At 38.1% G+C, this 21,028-nt stretch overlaps 1 long non-coding RNA gene across 4 annotated transcripts in view; it reads right to left on the bottom strand.

Moving 5' to 3' along the window:
• Positions 1 to 1,655: 1,655 nt before the first annotated feature.
• LOC115343879 overlaps positions 1,656 to 21,028 on the bottom strand; it is a 129,068-nt gene continuing 109,695 nt past the window's right edge. For all 4 annotated transcript variants that reach the window (XR_003924312.2, XR_003924313.2, XR_003924314.2 and 1 more), the window contains one exon: positions 1,656 to 4,042. This is a non-coding gene — a long non-coding RNA (uncharacterized LOC115343879). The remainder of the gene's footprint in view (positions 4,043 to 21,028) is intronic.

Below are 21,028 nucleotides of genomic sequence, written 5' to 3'. Positions count from 1 at the left end.
TGCAGGGGTTAAGATGTTTATGTAAAACAGTGATTTTCCTTTTTAAAATTAAAACGTACAAATAAGCTGGTGTCAGAGACTAGGTGATCCTTCATTTCCACCGCATTGAGCAGGCTCACATCAGCAGCAGACAGCCGTTAATATATGCGTCTGGCTCAGTCTGGTCTACCAACTAGGAATTCATCGAATTGTTAATATCATTCCTTTTTTGTATGCACCACACATCATTTTCACACTCTCTCTCTTCCTCCCCCTTTGCAAGAGCTTGTGTTTTGGTTTTTTGTTTTTGTTGTAGCACAAGCTGATTACTCTGAAATCACATATTAAATACCATTTAAAAGCATTTTGGACTGAAACAACATAAAGTCATATAGAAATGAGAATATATTGAAATTCTGTACATATATCTAAGCATAGCATACTGAAGATGATGCTTTCTATTTATTATTTGTGCTAATAGAGGCATCTTTCATATACCGTCAATGTGTAAATAAGACTGCTTTCTGCATGGTGTCTGTAGGCATTGTCACGTAGTCCCAGGACAGAGAAACATCTTGTTGATCTTGCTGGGAATTCTGCCCGAGTGAAGACTGGGATTCTCCCTCCCCTCCATCCACCTCTGCCCCACCACAAGGAGTTCAATGGGTGCCAGAGGTTGGTTTTGCTGTGTTGAAACTGGGGAAGAAGAGGGAGGCAGGAAAAAGGAAGGCAGTGTACCAACTTTTTCATCTCTAAGGCAAGGGGCAGCAGTGAGTACGATGGGCAGAGAAGAGCCACTGGAGTTATCCCAATTCAAGCAGTAATGCAGAGGCAGTACTGCGTATTTATGGCTTTTGCTGTAGCACCCAAAAACCCAGGTAGGGGTTTCTAATGATTCATTTTCTTCTCACTCTCACTGCAGAGCAGAGCATACTTGAAATCTTCAGACTGACAGAAATTTCACACTACAGTTTCACCTTCATTGTATGTACCGTATTAAATGCAAAATGGATTCAGAGTGCTGAATGTCAACCATCCATGTTGAAGTAAATTTTGCAGATTCAAAAATAAATCCAATGAAAATCTTTAATATGTACAGGTGTGTGTACTGTATATCTGATTAAATCTGTAAGGATTTTTATTTTGAGAAATACTATGCATAATTTAAATTCTATATTGACATGTGTATACCTACACACAATATATTTTTATCTCAATATATAGCTTGAATGAACAGAATACCTGTTCTTCTGATCAGTATCTTAAATAGATGAGTTTTCAGTACTGAAAACTATTGTACATAATACATGTCAGTTGCTACTGAAGTGCTTCATGAGTGTACCACCTAGCTGGGTAGGTTCGTCTTTTCTATACAGATTCAGATCTCTTTTTCTAATATTGCCTAAATAGAAGTCAATATGTTGAATAACACATCTGTGTTAAAAAATTACCTCTGTGTCTGAATGTTTGCAAGTAGCTCTTTTGAGTGTTCTTAGCATGTGGGATTGATAGTTTATGAAGAAAAGAGTTGCATATTTACAGGAACTGTACCATCATCGTAATTGCTAAGGCAATATTTTTATGACTATTTAAAGACTAATTCTATCGTGAGCAACTTGAAAACTATGTACAGCACATAGTTTCTGTCTCTTAAGAAAACAAGACAAGAAAAAGTATTATACTAACAGATAAGAACAATTTATTTTAACAATAGTGTTGATGCTTACAATAAAACACAATTCCTCCCATACAAGTGGAAAAAATATACTACAGCCAAAATACCACTTTTGAAATGAACAAATAGTTTAGATGCCTGATCTGTGTGAAGCCTTTGTCTCAGTGAAGTCTGATGTATCAACAAGGTCCTGCAGCATCTTGGGTTAGACCCAGGAAACAGAGAAAAATGGCTCAGAACTAACCCACCTATAAAATTTTAAGAAATACAAATCAAATTATGTGTTATAGATCAGAAGTTCAAGGCTGATGAACAGTGCAGAATAACTTGCATGCTTGTGAATCCTCTTATGCAAAGTCAGTGAAGTACTTAATACATGAGGGACAACCTAAATCTCACTCTGTTTTTTGTCAGAGGGGGAAAAAATGCAAAAAGTGATGGAGAAGCTAGAAGTCGAGTCTGGTGCTTAGAGTATTGCTGGCTCAGTTTAAATTGAACAGGTACAAGAAATGTGATTCTGTGTGCAAAGTGGTTTTAATGCTGTAGTATGATTTTTCCCACCAATATTCTCTATCAGATTAAAATGTAAATTAAATGAGAGAATATTTTAAATCCCATATTGTGTTCTCACCTAGACAAAGAAAAATGATGGCAACTAGCTGCAAAATAATCTTTGTCCCACGTTACAGGAAAAGCTAAGCAACAGTTTTCCTGTAGACTGAAATCATTATTCAAACAATAATAGAATGAATGTTTTCTAGGCCTCAAACATCAGCGTTTATGCTTTATGTTTTAAAAGTTAATTAATGCTGTAAGAATACAGCTGAAAATATACTTTGTGGTAAATACCTATCAAAATTGTCTATAATAATAATAATAATAATAATAATAATAATATGGTTGAAAGCCTTTTGTATATTTTAGTATCTGTTTTGAGTTGGGGCTTGGTTTTGTTTTGTTTTGGTTTTTGTTTGGTTTTTTGAGGTGTAAACTGGCATTCAGGTTAAATTTTAATTCTAAATGTTACATGGCATCTAGTCCAGTTTTCTAAACATACAAATATGTAACATGCTAATGTTGCACAGTGGATAATAGGGTTTTTTTTGTTTTAGGAACAGTTCTGCTGCTTAACATTTGAATTAGGTATATTTTCCTTTTTCCCTTCCAGACAAGGAAAGCTCCTTTGGTTCTCTAAATTCTGCAGAGAAACAATCACAGTCCAAAGCTGCTGGTTCCCCTCCGCCTAGGTCCCAAGAGCCTGACTTGTGATTGTTGCTAAAAAACCTCACAAGTTAGGGTCTCAGGGACTAGGAAAAGTCCGATATGATCCAGTAGAATTCGTCTTCCAATAAACTGAATTGCTTAGTAGTCATAATCGCTGTCAGTAAAACTTTCACTGCTATCGTTAAAACCCCCCCCCAAACTAAAACAAACCCCCAAACCAACATCCCCCTCCAAATCAACAACCCCTCCTTCCCCCCAAATAAACAAACCACAGTTTCAAGTAGGGGGCAGAAAAGATCAAATAAGCAGGCAAGAGGCATACATACATTCAAACAATCTATCAGCTGACTGAACAGACTTTTCTTAGAGTATCGTCCTTAACTTTTGAAAAGAAAAATCAAAGAACACAGGAAAAAAAATCTTCACTGCCTCATCTTGCAAGTAGCCATATTATAATGCATCAGAGGGAAGCGTCTAAAAATGGGTTAAAATCTGCTTCCAGCAGATTTGTACAGTAACAATTTTATTCTATTTCCCTTACTGCCTGAAAGAAGGATTAAATGCTTGTTAAGGGGTTTCTAATTGAAATATTCCCCCATTATACTTTTAGTCCTACTGTTCAGGTGGGCCCTGGGTTACAGAGTACTTTAAAGCCATTCACGTTGCAAGGATAACCTTTGGGTGTGTATTCACTTTTTGCCTCTTCCCCACGTTCAACATTTAATCCTTCTACAGACTGCTAGCAAAAGCTTCTTCCTTTCCAATGGCAAAACTAGCTTTCGCTCCATAAGCTGTAGAAAACATTGACATGCAGAGACTGTTGTCACTTGAACCAGATTACTCAAAGCACACATAACTTTCAAATACTGTCGATACAGTAAGAAGAAATGCTCGGGTTTCCCGAATAATTTCATTCTGAAGCCGAACACTTTTAATGGCACGACCACAATCCCGAATTACTTTCGCATTCATTCTCCTCCGATCTTTAGCCTTGTTTGCAGAACGAAAAAGAAAATTTCTACTTTAGGGACAGGATCCACCGTGGCTTTTTTTTTTTTTTCCTCCATCAGAGCCCAGAGCAAAAGAAACAGCAGCCATAAAGGTCCTAGCCACTGGAGCAGAATCTGGCATAGAAAACTCAGTGCTCTTCTGGAAGCCGTTCAGCTTTAAAAAGGAAAAAAAGAGAAGAGGGGGGGAAGAATTAGAATCTCTGCTGGTCGAACAGGTGAATCATCCATTTACAAGCAAGCTGTATAGAGAGCTCTGCTGAAGAAAAGATTTGCCAGTGCCCCCCACCCCCACCCCTGCCCTTCACCCTCCCCTCCAGAATGATACTTCAGATTTCAGAACATTTTGGATTATTTAAAATTATTATATTATTTCAGCTGATGATATAATGCAAGATTATATAAGAGCCGTTTCTTTGTCACTGTGCACGATTCAATCAGTTATGCCTCAGACACAAAATAGTTAAACGAAACAAAATATATATATGAGATATATATATGTATAGCAGTCCCTAGATTTCATTCAATTCCTTTTTTTAAAGCTGATCATGATTTAACAAACAATTTTGACCACAGCTTTCAAATCAATAATTAGAATGAAAAATCTCTCCCCTCTATAAATATGACATTAACATAATTATACCACCCCCATCGCATAGACCCATCCTCTTTAGGGAATACATCTGATGCTCTGAAGATGGAAATCAGTCAGATTTTAGTTGCTCTCAAACGTACCTTTGCTTCTCACTGACTGACTGGCTTTACCTTCCATGCACACACACAGTCACTAGCACACACACGCACACACACACACACATACACATGCGCGCGCACATACACACACACACACACGCACAAAAAGGCAAGGCAAAGCAGCGGATGCTGACTCAGAGCAGTTGTGTGTGGAGGGGGTGGTATCGGCTGGTATTTTCACTGCACTCATCATTAACATTAACTCACTCTCTAGCATCCACCCTCTCTCAGACCTGCTGGACTGCAGCATTTGCATGACGCTGTCACTCTAGCCCTTGTGGGTCAGATGTTAGAAGAAAAAAAAGCCTCAAGGCTCTCATAAGGAATGCCTTCATTTCTTCCAAAGGGTCTCTCTTCTTATTTTTCCACCTTTCTACTTCCTCTGTTGCTGTGTCTCAGTTGTTTGACATCTTTCCGGAAGAAAATGTCTTGAGCTGCAATAAGCCAGTAGTCAGTCGGTCCTCCCCTCACCTCACACTCCTATTCCCACCCCCTTTTTTTCCTAATCAATAAGACAGATCTCCAAATGCAGTTGTGAAAACAGGCTCTGACACACAGACTTTCATCCTCGATCCTCTGCCTCAGGAATAGCAGGCAACCCAGGCTCACACGTGATGTAGAGAGAAATAATGCCAGTAATTCTTGAACAGTCTTAGGAGTTTATTCTACGCCTTCTTCATTTTTTCCTTTGCTCGAATAAATACCAGTGGGAAGGACACACTAGCTCTCAAAAGCTACAAGGATTCATTTCTTCAGAAAATAATGCACATTAAAAAGACTAATATTAATCTTCCTCAAAATTAATGCTATCTTTCCCCCCACACACACTCATTGTGCTCTTTATAAGTAGGAATTGTCTCATAGCCAAAACACTGCCAGGGTCTGAATCACCATTCACTATGCTGAAATCGTGAGTTTCTGGACTTCAATCGGTATTTAACTGGACTAAGTTTTTTTTTTTTCTCTTTTTTTTTTATTTTAGACTTGTTAATTAAAATAAAATAAAAGATAGAAGCTGGTTGCATCAGAGGGAGCACTGTGAGAGAACAATGGCAATATACCCACACCACCACACCGAGTACTGAAAATGCCTGTTTGAGCTACACTTGTGTATTTATCTGTATGGTATTTGCTCCGTGTTGGTAGAGCAGTCTGCGCACATACACATACATCGAACGCGCGCGCACACACACACAGAAACTCAAGAAGCGTATATAAAATACACAACACAAAACAAAGCACAAAGGCTGTTAACTGAAACACAGGCACAAGTTGTCTGACAGGCTATGAAAATCCACAGAGCATAATTATTGTGTGCATTTTTACCTTGTTCCTTTGTTCTTAAGGCAAGGGACTTTAATGACTTACGGTGTTGACAATCTTTCGGCTTTTCCCTTTTTACGCCAACAGTATTTGGGACTTATTTTTCCAGACAATACCACACCACTGTGATTCGCAGTATAAAAATTATTTACCAGAGGGGGGGACAGGTGATACGCAATTCGCCAGCCAATTCTCAAAGCTGCCTGGTGCTGTAGAAACTCTCAGCGTAGCCGGGCAGGCAGGTCCCAGGATGCAGTGCTACACCGCAGTCCTGGCTCAGGTAGCCATTTGGCAACCTTACGGCAGCAGCAAATGTGAAGGGCATCCACTTGCAGGAAAGGTCCAAAAGAAAACACCGCACAGCCCCAAAGTAAGGAAAGGAAGCCAAAATGCTGGGGTACACACCCTAAGCTCCGTTAGCATGAGCTTATGACCGGTTGTCGTGATGGTAATTAATTTCTTAGGAAAAGGACGGAGGAAAGTAGACAATTAGGAAACAGTTAAGTTTGCAATCTTGGAGAAAGGGAGAGACGGAGACAGACACACACCCACAGACAGAGACAGAAAGCGAGTGGAGAACGCCAAGCATGAGACAACAAAACCAAGACCGAAATCAGATTTGGGAAACTGAAAATATACAGGATTACAGCATTCAGCTTAGCATTTACTGAGGTATAAAAAAAAAAAAATTAACACACGCACAGCATGGCTTAAAATACTTATTGCCATCAATAGTCTGTGACGGATGCCGGCTTCTTACTGCTATACGTACATTAGATTGGTCATCGCCTCTTAATCTCCTTTTGCTCAGACCCATCCATTTTTTGCTGCTCCAGCATCTGTGCCCTTTATGCTTTTTTTTTTTCTGTATAGTTACCCACAATACTCTGGATAAATTAATGTCATGACCTCGCTATGGCTATCAGACAGAAAAAAAAGTCTACTATTTTAATAATTGAACGTGCGCGTACAGCAAACTGCCTACTGATAGCCCAGCTTTGTGGACTGCCTCCAAAAGCAGCCTTTGCTAGCTCTGCGAATCAGAAACAACAGATGCAAATACTAGCCACATAGCCCCAGCTCTCTGCCTTGCTTTTTTTTTAAAAAAAAACAAACCACCCTTTTCAGTCTGTGCCATTTCATTTTCCCTGCATCTGCCCCTCAGTGGTTAAAAACATTAGCCAGCCGAAATTAGAAGCTTTTGAATAAAAGCGTAAAGATGAGCGAAAATTATAAATGACTGCAGATTCTGGAAATTTATATCCAGACGATGAGTAGGGAAGTGTACCCAGGTTCAAGTGCTGAGCCTCACTTGGGAGCACCTCTGGGGCCAATGGGACTGCAGACTAGATTAAATCAATAGTCGTCTGAAACGAGATGTCGTAATCAATCAGCTCAATTACCACTGTCATAGATCTGGGCTTAAGGTCTTTCCTGATTCCACTCTTCTAATCATTAACCCTTATACATCCTCAAAATAGGAACTCACACTTGCTCTGCTGCCCTACCTTTCAGATCATCAAAGTTTAACTTGGCATTTTCCCCTCTTTTCCCCTTTCTCTATTTAAATAATATAAGAATGGGTCAGCAAGAAAAGTTTTAAATGTGAATATGGCAAGGTTAGATGCACTCCTTTAAATGTACCTATTATATATTTGCTGCCTGTGCGCTCATATATATTATTATTATGCCTCCGGGAGTGGCTGGGTGGATCAAAGACTGCTGTTTAATTAACATTCAACTCAGCTGTTTCCTTGGAGATTAAAAATAGAAGACTAGTTGAATTAAACTGAAGCTGTTCACTCCATTCACTAATCTAATATTACAGAACTCTTCTCCCCTCAGCCTAGTTAGGAACAACTCATTTCTGGTTAATCAACCACTAGGAAAATCCATTTTCAGTTTGAGGGTAAGTGTGAAAAAGTTGGAAAGACATTTTTTTATGCACGTCTGAATTACACAGAGTTCCTCAATCATTTACATTTTGCATCCACGGTACAGTAAATCCTCATGCAAGGGAAGGAGAAAAGAACCATCGGGTTTGAATATGAGCAGAACCACTTTAAAATCTTGCCTATAATTATTATTCGCTGTATGAAGATTAAATGTCATCCATTTAACTTTTTATTCCTGTGCAGACTGAAAAAAAAATCATAAAAATGCTCAAGCAATTGTCACATATCCTTCTCTCAGTTTCTCAGGAGGAAAGAAAGAATCCAGGTAGCAGGTATCCAGAATTTTTGTCTCTTAAATTCGATTTATTCTGCTGATAGACTCAAATAATAATAGTTAAAGAAAACCCCATTACATTTACAGTTACATCACTGTCTGTACACACTGCCTCTGTTTCCAAGCAGAACCACACCTTTTTTAACCATAGATCTGCTTTTCAGCTGGAGACACAGAATGCGCAGCCTTAGTCCACGCAGTGCTGTGAATACCAAATAGAGCAATTAGCCCCCGTGCCATGGCAGTGATATTTTGGGGAGGAATTTGCACTCCTGGAGGTGCTAGGAGTGGGTATGGGACAGGGCAGCAAATAGGTATTTCATGGCAGAGGCCAAGGCTGAGGCTGGGGGTCTGTCTGCGGGGAGGGCACCTGCCGGGGCCGGGACCGGGCTCCGTGCTATCCAAGACAAGTTATAATTGGAGATCGATTGCTGGGTTTAATGACCCAGCTGTTTTCACTAGTAGAAATGTAAAAACTTAGTCTAGAAAATGATTCAGCTACTAACACAGGTGCTCTTTAACAGGCTTATACCTCTGCTAGGAATGACTTTGTTGCAGTAACTGACCCCTCCCAGATGGAGAAAAATGACCTCAGCTTTGCACCTTTTCTGGGAAAGATTTAGCTGACAGTGGGATGAGATACAAAAAGAACCTTAATTCTGTCCTTTAGCAATGCTAAATGAATGCAGTGCACCAGACACCACCTTAAACCGGCTGAAGGGTACTGCTCAGTTTTGCAGGCAGCAGTTCACACTGTAAGCATCATCCACAAGGGGACAGCATTCACATCCGCACTGGAAAGATGCAGTTTGAGTACATGAAGAAGAGAATGAGAGTAGCAGCCATTGCTGAAACCACCCAAAAAGAAAAAAAAGAAAAAAAGGCGTTTCCTGGATTATTACTTATGGACAGAGAGGGAGGAGAGGTGAGGCTGGACACGGATATCAAACCCCATTCAAAGACGGGATGAGCCTTTTGTTTCTTAGACAGCAAGAGTAAGGTTATGTGCAATATTAATACAAACTTCATGTGAATGATAAGGATTCTCTGGAATAACAAATAATGTTAAGAGAATGCAATGACAGGAATTAGATACTATTGAAGCAAAATCAGAATGTGTCTAACACGAAGGGAGAAATGCACTAATATCAAAGGTTATTCTGATTTTGCAGTTCTCATCTTCATATTCTCGGTGTGCTCCAACTGGGAGGTAATGCCCTCATCCCTCTTCTTTTTCTAGGACCAAAAGTTTCTTCATCACAGTGCACATGAAAGGGATACCCATTAAAATAAATGGTTTAGCTACCTTTAATGTAGTATTTAAATGATGTAGAAGAATGAGACTGTTAAGAGTGACCTGTGCCTAAGCATATGCCATGGTTTTGTACGATTGTTTATGATACCTTCTCACCTCACTGATGAACAGTAAGGGGATAAAGACTTCAGAAAAATCCCACAGCTATCTAGTCCCAGATCTATCACAAAAATCCATCTTCTTAATTTCTTGTTTAGAAATGCTACACCCAGACTTCGCCTTATTTCTTAGTCACAGTGCCTTTTGTAACTTAGCTGAAATTCCCTCCTGATCTCATGAAGTATTAAAGAATATACATAGCCTACACAATCTATTACAGAAAGGAAATCACACAAATAAAAACACAGAGAAACAGCAATATCCTTCTCTCCCTACGCAAGCTCTGTCTTATTCGAGAAATGCTATTATACCATCTCCTTGCTGACTTGTGAATTTACCTGCCCTTTATTAAAACACAGACATATGACAGCAGAAATTATTGCAGTCTGAATTACTTTGAAAGTATATGAATACTATTCAATAGACCTTGATTTCACTGACATTTTCAATTTAAAAAGTAATTATTTGTGAAAACTAACCACTATGATATTTATTCTTTTTTGACCTATGTTTTCTTGAGCTTCAAAAGCATGAAATAATGAATGAACTAACTTTTTTATTTAGGAATACTTTTTATACCTACTTCACTAATTGCATTGTGTTACTGCTTAATACAGCATCAGCACAATGTGAAGAAAGGGCCTGATACTAAAATGAAACTCCAACCGTTCATAAAACTGTTTTCGACTAAACAGTCAACTTTGCATTTGCAGTCTGTTCAGTAAGAAAGATGAAAAGTGCCAAGCACTATTTTAAAAATCCAGCTTCATAAATTTTCCAGTATGACATTTTTACTCTTTCCCTACTAATTAGGTATACATGTATATAGAGATATACATAAAATGGATAAAAACGCAAGATTACGTGGAACAAGATTGCCAAAATATGTTATTTATTCCCAGAAGACACCCCTCCATGCTGGTTTCACACTATTGTTGCAATCATCACTGGGCCTGATCCCGCAAATAAGGCAATTCAAGTAACTTTATTCAAATGGATAGTGTCTCTGAGCACCGATTCTTGGATATGTATATGTCAAATAAGAATCAGAGTTTATAAAAGGAAATTAAAGGCATTCTGTACATATTGCAAACAGTACCAGAATGTATGGAATTCTGCTATAGAAAAAAACCCTCCTATTTTCTTAACAATGTGATATGAAGAGAAGCATTTGTGAGAAACATTTGGACACACCATTTCTACAGCCTTGTTCTAAGAGGTTTCAAAAGTAGGCTGGGGAAAAGCAAAGCATTTTAATAAGAAAATACAAAATAGCAGGTTCAATGCCTGCAAAACCAGAATATTTCAAATTTTCTAGACTGTGAAGGTTAAAGCTACCCTGCATTCTCATAGTTCTCTCTCTCCTTTCAATCAATCTCATTGATTTTTTTTAAGGGTCAAAGGCTATACCTTCATTGATCAAAGAAACAGCCTGACACAGCGAAAGAGTCTGCCAATTCCAGACAGATCAATCACACCTTTGTCTGCTTTTGATACATTATGGTTATTTATTCTGCATCACCACGACTTTCTGTCGCATGGCTCTTAATGTAATAATGCTGCTCGGGGACAACAATAAAAAAGGGGGGAGGGAAAATATTCTATTTAAAATATTTTAAGCCTCTCTTTGGTATTTCTGAGGGTGGCTTATGATGGAACTTGGCCAACTTGTTTGATTTCATTTTTGCCTTGGAAAAGAACTCCTGTTCTGGCATTTAGCTCTCCTTGGTCAGCGTTTTGTAGGATTTTATAAAGGCGATCCTTTGAAAATGATTTCTGCACACTGTTTTAGCAATTAGATCTTGATAGGACAACAATTATGATCTAATCACAACCGTAATTTTCCATGTTTATACACTGTTTTAGAAATGGTTTAATAAACAGAATGTAACTGATGACGGGCTACAGCTACTAACTGCTTTATGACTGTAAAATGAAACTAAATGGTCAGCCTAAAATAATTGCTAGGAAATATTGCTGAATAAACATATATAAGTGCTGAAAAGCTCCTGGCTTTGCAAACTATTATGCTGAAAGCCAGCTAGAGCTTTAAAAAATGCACTATATGCTCACTGTCTGTTGTGACTGAAATTTATATGCTATTATTTCTCTTTCCGTAGCATCTGCAAGAAGCCTTTAAAACTACTGTTGGGCTAATATCAAATCTTGTTCACTTTTGGTAGCCTATCACTTCACAAGTAGTTGCACTGCTTAAAAGAAATCACTTGTGGGTCTTGTGATATTTGTTATAAGTAAAAGCATTAAAATCTGGTTCTAAAGGTGAAATTATAGCCTAAGAGAAGTCAGTGGCAAAATTCCCAGTGACTTCAGTGGAGTCGGGACTTCACTGCAAGAAGTTATGTCTCAACTCCTTCAACCCAAGCTACCTTTAGTAGAAAAGGCAGCTCATGGGATTTCACAGGACCATAATCTTATACAGAATTTTTAAAAAATTAACGTATTTTTAAGCAAAATAGCTAACAAAGCTGTGATGACCTCTATGGACCATGCAGCTCTAGCAAAGACAGTGGAATTGTTCAGTAAAATTAAGCATGTAAATCTTTGCAGAATCAGGATATCAGGTAATAAGACATAATCACTGTCTTTAGAACATTAAAATAAGATATACGATAATCCTAACACTTGGCATTAGTTTCTGATTTCATTGTGCCTGCTCTGTAAATTATTGTCCACCCAATTTACAATTACATCAGCATTATTATGTAGAGCAAAAGGTAAGTGGTATACAAAGCTGAAATATTAAACCTATTAAAAAGTTATGAGTTTGACAGAGTCCCTACATGTATTTGTGTGCATGCCAAGAAATGCATTTTAAAACCTTCAACTAAAGGAAACTGCCTTCCAGTGATAAACTGCAATGCCTAAAAGACATCGCTAAAATGCTACCGCCACTCTCAAAGGCCAAGAGACCTTAAAAACGGTTGCTGGCTGACAGCATTACACAAAACCATAGAGTTTCTTCTGTAAAGAAATAAAGCTGAATGCGCAACATTTCAGAGAAGTTTTGAATAAGTCTATTTGTCCGGCTTACTTTGCAAAGGCTCTGTAGAAAACAGCACCATAAACACTTTCAGTCCCCACACAAGGGCTAAACAAAGAGTCCTCTTTCTAGCCATTTAATCCAGTAATTTATTTTTTCAACCATCACATAAATCGAAACACAGCTGTAACCAATGACTTGCAGATCCAGTTCCCTGCCAGCTGGATCCTGTTCTGCTGAAGCAGCAAGATTTTTACATTGTTCACTTCTGTACATCTGGAGAAATCATTTGGGTTCAAAGGTGACTAGAAAAGCTCTTTAAATAAACTCAACCAACAGTGAAGAGAGGCCTAAGTATCTACAAAAGCTACATGGAGTTCCATTTAAAAAGTTCTTCTTTTCAAATTAGCACATAGAGCAGTTTGCTTCTTTGAACATTTTATGATTATGACATTTTAATTGAATTATACACTCAAATATGTATTTTGATAATAAAGAAACATTTACTATTTCCCAAGAACTTTCAAACAGTGTTAATACTCAAAAGTGATCACAGTCAATAGTTTGTGTACTTATCACATTTAAAAGAATCACCACAAAAATAGCGATGGAATGAAATAAAGTAACAAAAATATACCTCAATTAATGCGTCTTAGCTGTTGCCTGATAAGCCGCTTGACTTTAAATTAAAAAAAAAGCAAACAATAAGAAAGCATATACTGTACTTAGAGATGCTGAACATGAAATCTCTTAGAAGTTAATCTTTAGAATAGCCTTATGTCAAAAAGTCTGCATCATACCTTACTGCATGAGTCTGCTAGTTAAGTAACAAAAATGTCCCTGACATTTAAAACTGCACACAGTAAATTGATTACAATGCATCATTTCCTTTAGAAAAGCAATCACAAAGCAAACCAGCTGAATCTTTCAGAGGTAAATAACAATGAATATTGAAGGCTCATATAATCTGTATCTTTGATTACTTTTCAGACAAAACAGATGCTCAAATACATTTGCAATGGAGGGGTTTCATGCTTAGCCCAGGCCCTGCTAACAAAAATACTTACAACATTGAAAATCCCTATGCTAGGTCTTATTTGCAATTTCATAAGCATGTACTCTCGATTACAAAATAAACCAAAATTTGTCATTAGATGTGTGTTTCTTTTCAAGCAGGTAAGCAGGACACATCCAGAACATGCCCCAGTTGCTTAGATAAAGATGTAGTTCCTTTACTGCACATTATTAAAAGGTATTTCAAAATTCAATTAGGGTTTGCTACTGTAATTGCTTCTTTTCCTTTTTTAATACTTACTGTTATAGCTGGTTTGAAACAATGCTCATAAAAGTATCCTTTCTGCTTGCCACTCTGGCCACATCTCTGCGCTGGCTTCGTGTTATTGCCCGTTATCTCCTCCTCGCAGATTAACTGAGTAGCTACCTCACCTTCAGCTTTTGCTTCTTGTTGTCTACTCTTGCCTGCACTTCCCTGTTCACTCATAATTATAGGAATGCACTGTTAAATATGCTATCTGTGCTCTGTTGTGAAAATAGGAGCATTAAAAAAGTAAAAATAAAAAAGAAGGAAAATACGTCTTTAAAAGCCAGATAAACCAGATAAATCATCTGCAAAAATTAACATGCACAACTCATAACCAGGTAATTACTACATCACTCTGGGGCAAACTTCAGGGTATTTAGACGTGCATTTCTGTCCATTAACATGTATAGATTTACGTAAACATTCTAAAATTAAAAGTAACTTAATTACAATGTTTTTGGAAAGCTTGCTCCCTTCAGTTCCTGATGTGTATTTACCCTTAAGTATGGTTGAGTTTTTGCCTGATAATTAATGTAAGTATCACAAAAGGGAGTGAATTTTGACAGAACATAAGCTGCCACTGCCCAGTGACTGAGCTTCTGCAGTGCCTCCCGTGATCGACTTTGCCAAAATCATCAATTAAACAGTATAAACTTAATTTACCATTGATTCACCACAGTTCTTTCATTTCACTACCAACAGCCCTCTCTAGTTCAGACTCTGTCTTGTCAAAACGATTTGCCTCCATTTTTAATAAACAGATTAGGATTTATTATGCAATTCAGACATCACCTATGGCCCATTATGTAACATCTGCCTGCCCAGGGTTTCAGGTAAGTTAGATCTGGGTAACTTTGAGTCACAATCTGAAATACACCCTTCAGAGGCCTGGGACAGTCTAGGAAAAGTAAAGTAGCCTGGAGAGAGGTATTACCTATTTTTGTTAGGTGCCTTTGGTTGCTTAGAAAACCTCGCTTAATTCACTCACATCACAGTTGGCAGTACAGATGGTATTCTGATTTATCCAGGAATGTAGCTCCCATGGCAGACCCTGAGGCAAAGGCTTTGGTGGTTTTTATATATCTGGTTTAAAACCTAAGCCCTGCTGAATGAATCTCCTAACTGGAAATCCAACTCACCGAGCTAGAAAGACTGAATCAGAGATTTTTAGATCTGACATGCCAATTTCAGAATGTGCTAAGCCAGATCTTCCAATTATCCGAATTTTTGTTTGGCAAATGTTATGGGTGCTTCTACCTAGGGGTTTGGGTAATTATGCTTATCTTCTAAAAGGCATTTAGTTATGCCAGTTTACATTGCAGAGAGTTCTTTGTGTAACCTGTACCACTGGGTGCTCTGCAGCAGGGATGAACAACTTTCTAAGGCTGGGGTGCCAGACTTCACATACATCTCCTGTATTAAAGGCAGAGCTTGTCAATAGAAACTGAACAGGGAGCCAGAAGCTGCTGCCATTTAAAGATGAGTGATGTTGCCAATCACCTTTTTGGCAGACTCTTGCTGCAAGGCAGCAATTCCCACTTGCCAGTTCTCATTGAGTGTGCAACCCAGGACCTTCAACCCATAGTGTAAATCAGGACATCTGCCAAAAGAGGTGGTCCTTTCTGCCCTCCCTCCTGCCCTCAGTCATTTGCTCCTCTACCTTGTTTATGCTGACACTTGCATCTTACAGCTGCATTGTAAAGCAGATTAGGGAACTCACCCAAAAAGCAAACCAGAAGAAATACAAGATTAGTTTGCAGCTGGATCAATCCTCAATCTGGCTCGTTAAACAGCCACATAAGCTAAGTGCCAGCACAAAAGGCCAGGTGGAAATGAGTGTCACTGGCAAGAGGATGGAGTTCTCTTTTCAGTGGCAATCTGAACTTAGGCAGAATATAAGTGGCCCTATAACTAGTTGGAACCAGGTGCTGTGTGAACCGTGGCCTCTCAAAGTCACTTCTTTAGGACACTAAGTGTCCCCACCTTCTGTGTGTGCACTAGCCTTACTACACTCCCTGGCATCCATGTTGAACCCTGCAATATAAAATTAAAAATACTGTCTGAAGCAAAGATATGAGACTGTATTACAGCCAGAGAGAAACTAGAAGATACAGCCAGAGGATAAAAGACTAGACACTCCAGGAAGTATCATGTAGAAGGCTGTTCAAGGTGGTCAGAATAGTAAATGAGATATTAGCAACAGTCAAGTAATACATCAAGGCTATAAATAACTGTGAAATCAGGTATTAACACTAATTATACAACACACAAAGGAGGTACTCAGAGATTCCAGTACACTTGAAATGCAAATTACTGCAGAGCTAAGCATAATTGTGACAACAGATTTAAAACCAAAATTACATCTCTGATTTTCAGATACTATGAAGAAGTTTATTTGAACTTTGCCAAAAAGGGCTTAAATGTACCATATATGTATAATTACTTGTACAGTCTTCCCCTTGCATGTATCTCATTCCACTTATCCCATTTAGAACAATGTTCTCAGTCAATTATTTACAAAGATAAAATAGGCTGGCTTAGGGTTTTCATAAAATCCATTATAGCCATAAACTATGCAGAGAGAATCAATAAATTGTGTGTTATCTCCATATAGCATTCAGCATTTTGCCTTTTTTTTTTTTTTTTGGTAAGTAACATGCTTATCACTGATGTAGTCAGTACACTTTTCATTGGATTTTGATCTGCAGGCACACACCACAAGGCAAACATATGCCTTTTCCTTCACAAATAAAGTGCCATCAGACACTGCATCCATGTTTGTAAATCATTTTTGAGATGCTGTGTTCTCACACATGCAATCTGAGAGCAACAACATAAGACAAAACGTATAATTGTGAAACATATCACATCCATTACTTATGAAAAAAAAAAAAAAGGTGGAATGGCACGATCCACAGCTAGGTCTAAGTTGTGCCCTGAATTCCTAAGCAGAACATCTCATCACAATGACTGAGCATTTAAGCCCAAAAAGGACCATGCCTCTCTAGGGATCACAGTATTTGCAAGTGCATCGGAAATCCATGTGACGCACGCACGCGACAGACTCTGCCTGGGAACTCACCAGCTGGCTGAAAGAGACCAGCAACGTGTGCAACCAGGCAGCTTAAAGAGTTACTGCACATAAAGAAAAAAAACTTTCCCAAGTCCACACTAATTTACCTTTGAAATAGCCCCCAAAACATAACTTCCTTTTTAATAAAGTAAATTTGACATGTTAGCTTAAAGCACTTCATTTGCACATCCTCGAGAAGATACGGCCTTGAGTGTGGACCTGAGGAGATGCAGGTATCAGAGAATAAAGGCATCTTTTCTTCATCTTTGATTATTAGGTTGCAATGGCACCCCGAAAGGCACACTTTCCTCTGTGAGATCCTGCTGTATGAGCCTTGGCCTTGCCTCCCCCAGGTCCAAAACTGCAGCTTAGGATGGCAACACAAGGAAATGAAGTAAATCCTTCTTAATACACCTGTTTTCTCCATGAAGAAGTGAAAGCTGCACTACGCTTTAAAAAATATGCTTCCATGCCGGTAGGAGAGATGCCTGTAGGATAACCAGCAATAGTCCATTATGTAGCATGAAAATGGCCATAATGGATTAGATCCAAGGCCCTCCTTGCTCAACATCCTGTCTTCAACACTGCATATAAATGGATGCCAAAGGTCTCCTTTGAATTAGATAAGCACAGATGATCCCCCTAACAAAAGACTGTAAGGTGGCTATAAGGAAAGAAAACTGGTTTGGATATTACTAAGAGAGTTGCCAGGTGGGAAAAAGGAAATAGCACAGAATTGTAGTGACATGTTTTCCGGAACTGAAGGAGGACAGAGGGCACATATAACAGGTAATGGTGTAACATGCTGTTCTTCTGTACTCACTGAAACTTCCCTGTTTCCCAGCTCCTCTCTGTTTTCCATGGATATTATTACAGTGATTTCAAAGCCTCTTTGCAATTGTTTCATAAAGGTCAAATTCCACACTATGTTCAACATGAGCAGTGGTAGCCGCACTGCCTTTGAACATAAGTTCTCTGGTGCAAGGAACCTCTTGTAACCAAGACGTGAACTACTTCGTACAGTCAGGCCCTGAAGTTTGCTGAGTGCAGGTACCCCAAAAGACAAAAAAGCAAAGCCAACAAAACCCAACAACAATAACAGCTAGCCAATAGTAACATGCTTTTTAATAATTACTTTTGTTTTCTCTCTCCATCCTGGGGTCCTTTGGGATCCATCCTGGGAGCTTTGCAAAGAGGGAAAAATTATAATTCAACTCCTAATGATGAAATCAGGTATTTCAACTACATCTGGGAATTTTAGAAAGCCAGTTTGATGATACTTTCTCTAGGTGAGTCTGATAAAACATAGTTAAAAGCTATTATGCTCTACATATCATAAAATACATAACTGACTATTTTAAGGAAAGAATTATACCACTAATAAAATATATAGGAAGCTAAGCAAATATACTGCTATATTACACTACTGGAGCATTAAATTTCTTCGTAAAGCCATAAACCAGCAACTGAGAGATTCTTATAGTTTTTTCCTTTATTAGACAGAAACATTATCTATCCCTCTATACAGGGTACAGACACTATAAGCATAGTTATTTGAAAAATGAATTACCAAAACTTTCTGTGGATTTTAGTAAGGCCTTTCTGGGTTGCAAACAAACTCTGATCTAGCCAAATGTGTAAGTAAGTCCCCAGTTTTATAGAGTTTTTCAATGCAACGCAGGAGTGGCAGACTTCTTTGCTAAAGCCACCTGCAAGAGAAGCATCGTGTGACCCTTTTCCATAGAAAAGTACCGCTATTAAGCCTTGATGATATTAGAATTAGTTGTTCAAAAGCATGTTGAAGCACAGTATTTTTTCAGCCTGCCAAACAGTGCCATTACACTTGCTTCATTCTTAAAATTCAGTCAACAAGCATTTTCATTATTCTAGTGAGGAGTATCAGAAAGCGTGAGGCAAACAATACGTGAGGACAGGTTTATAACTTTTACCTCTTCATCAATTCTTACAGATTTCAATTGTTTAAAATTGTCTTCTGCACTCCTGTCACTACTTTAGCTAGTGACCTCATAGCAGCAGCTTTCAATTTTAAATACCAGGTATTCACCTCTCAATAAATGTGCAGCAAGTTACATTACATGAACACACAGTTTCCCCTTATTCCCAGGGAAAACTACTTCTTGAGCTGTCTTAGTATTGATACTCATGTATTCCCAGATAATGAATGGGGTAACTGAGTGCTAAAAATATTCTGTTCATTATTAATCTCATTTCTTACCATTTTTTCTATGATTTTTTGAAAAAGAAAAATATGGGATTTTGCATTCCTTCAAAACCAACATCCATTGGGGGGGGGGGGGAGCAAAAAAAAGCAAGGAAAGACAATAAAGTATCAAGTGGCACTCCACATTCATTCACCTAGAGTCTTGGTATGATTATTAATGCTTATGATTGTCTGTCCTGTAATCCTCTCACTCTAAGCTCCTCCAGGTTGGATTCTGCTCTTAACAGGCAAAAAATTAATTGACTCATTGTCTAATCTGAAGACAGGACTTTTAGAAATAAAACCATCATTGACTATTTTACAGAAGATTAATCAAGTAGGGTGAAATTGGTAATATTTTAAGTGACTGTAACTAGTAATTTTTTAAGTGAGCATATGCAGACCATATATGATGAAATTCAACTTTTTGAACAGTCTTTCACAGCCACACAAAACTTGTTTTCTGAATTTAAGTGTGTTCATAAGCAAACTGCACTGGAGTGAATTTTATCCAACCACAGTATAAATGACCACCATGCACTTAGCAGCTCTGAAAGGAGATCAGTGGGAAAAGCAGAGTGATAGGTATCAGTGCCAGCTTGGTGAACAATACCAGTATGCACTTTACAGGCTAAACGGGGAACATTGATCGGGAATTAACACAAAGTAAATTAATTGATGGGGTCCTGAATGTCACAATTCTACCTCATGTTTTGGTATACAAACATGACTTGAACGTATCTAACCACAGATAAAGATTATTTGTACTTTTATTAAATATGTGTTCAACAACATCTTGAGAAACTTCTTTTCTGAAAAGAAAAAAGGATGAGATCAGTAAAACTAGTTAATTATCATACTAAATAAGTAAGGGGATTAGGAGAGAAGGATAAAAAGTATTTTAAATGCCTTTATTTTGGATAAAAATTAAGTTAATTTTACATTTTTCAGGGAGTAACCTGAAATACATGGACTGGATCCAGAAAATACATGGAAAAGGCAATGCTGAGGTGAGTTCGTATGTTACAAACATTTGCACTTCCATTTTGATGTAATAGTAAAGTACGGCATAGCATACTCAGAAGGTCTCAGGGCAGAAAGCTTGCACTACACACTTTTTCTTTATAAATTTGGTTCGTTGAGATAATCTACAGACAAAAAAATGGTAAGAGAATATTTTCTTTTTTGCCATGGCTACTGAGGCATAGCTGAAATTAGGCTAAAATGAGATGCACCAGTCAAACGAACTTTCACTAGTTCATCACATTCTGGCCATCCCATTATCAGAAACACTTCGATTATCTGGAAGGATTTCAGAGAAAGATGAGAGGATTGATTAGACAGTTGCAAACATAGACTGGAGAACTATCAAGAGAAGTACTTTAAGAACTTGCACAACAACAGCCTACAAGTATTTGTTGGACCTTATCCCCATGGCAAAAGCATAGTTTTTCCATACAGACTCATATGTAGGAAAAATGAGATGGAAATCAGAATAAGAATTTCTATGTGTGTAACAAGGAATTCTTTTTCACAATGAAACATTATTTCAAGATAATGGCTAACTTCAACAACATTAGCTTACACCAAACATGAGTATGGACTAATCTTTCACAGGCTCAACAAACATAATGGATCATTTTAACCTCTAGTTATTACGCACTTTCATATGAAAATAAGGAAGTCAAAGAACCAGTGGTAAGAACCAATAGAGAGGAGAGACCTCAGAGCGTGCCAGGAGTTCAAGGGAAAATAGTTTCACCTGCCTTGATACGGATTGAAAGAAGATAGCAATAGCAACATCACAG

The sequence above is a fragment of the Aquila chrysaetos genome, chromosome 7, assembly GCF_900496995.4.
Source record: "Aquila chrysaetos chrysaetos chromosome 7, bAquChr1.4, whole genome shotgun sequence".
Lineage (NCBI taxonomy): Eukaryota > Metazoa > Chordata > Aves > Accipitriformes > Accipitridae > Aquila > Aquila chrysaetos.
The sequence above is the reverse complement of the archived record's forward strand: the minus strand, read 5'-3'. Positions and strand labels throughout refer to the sequence as shown.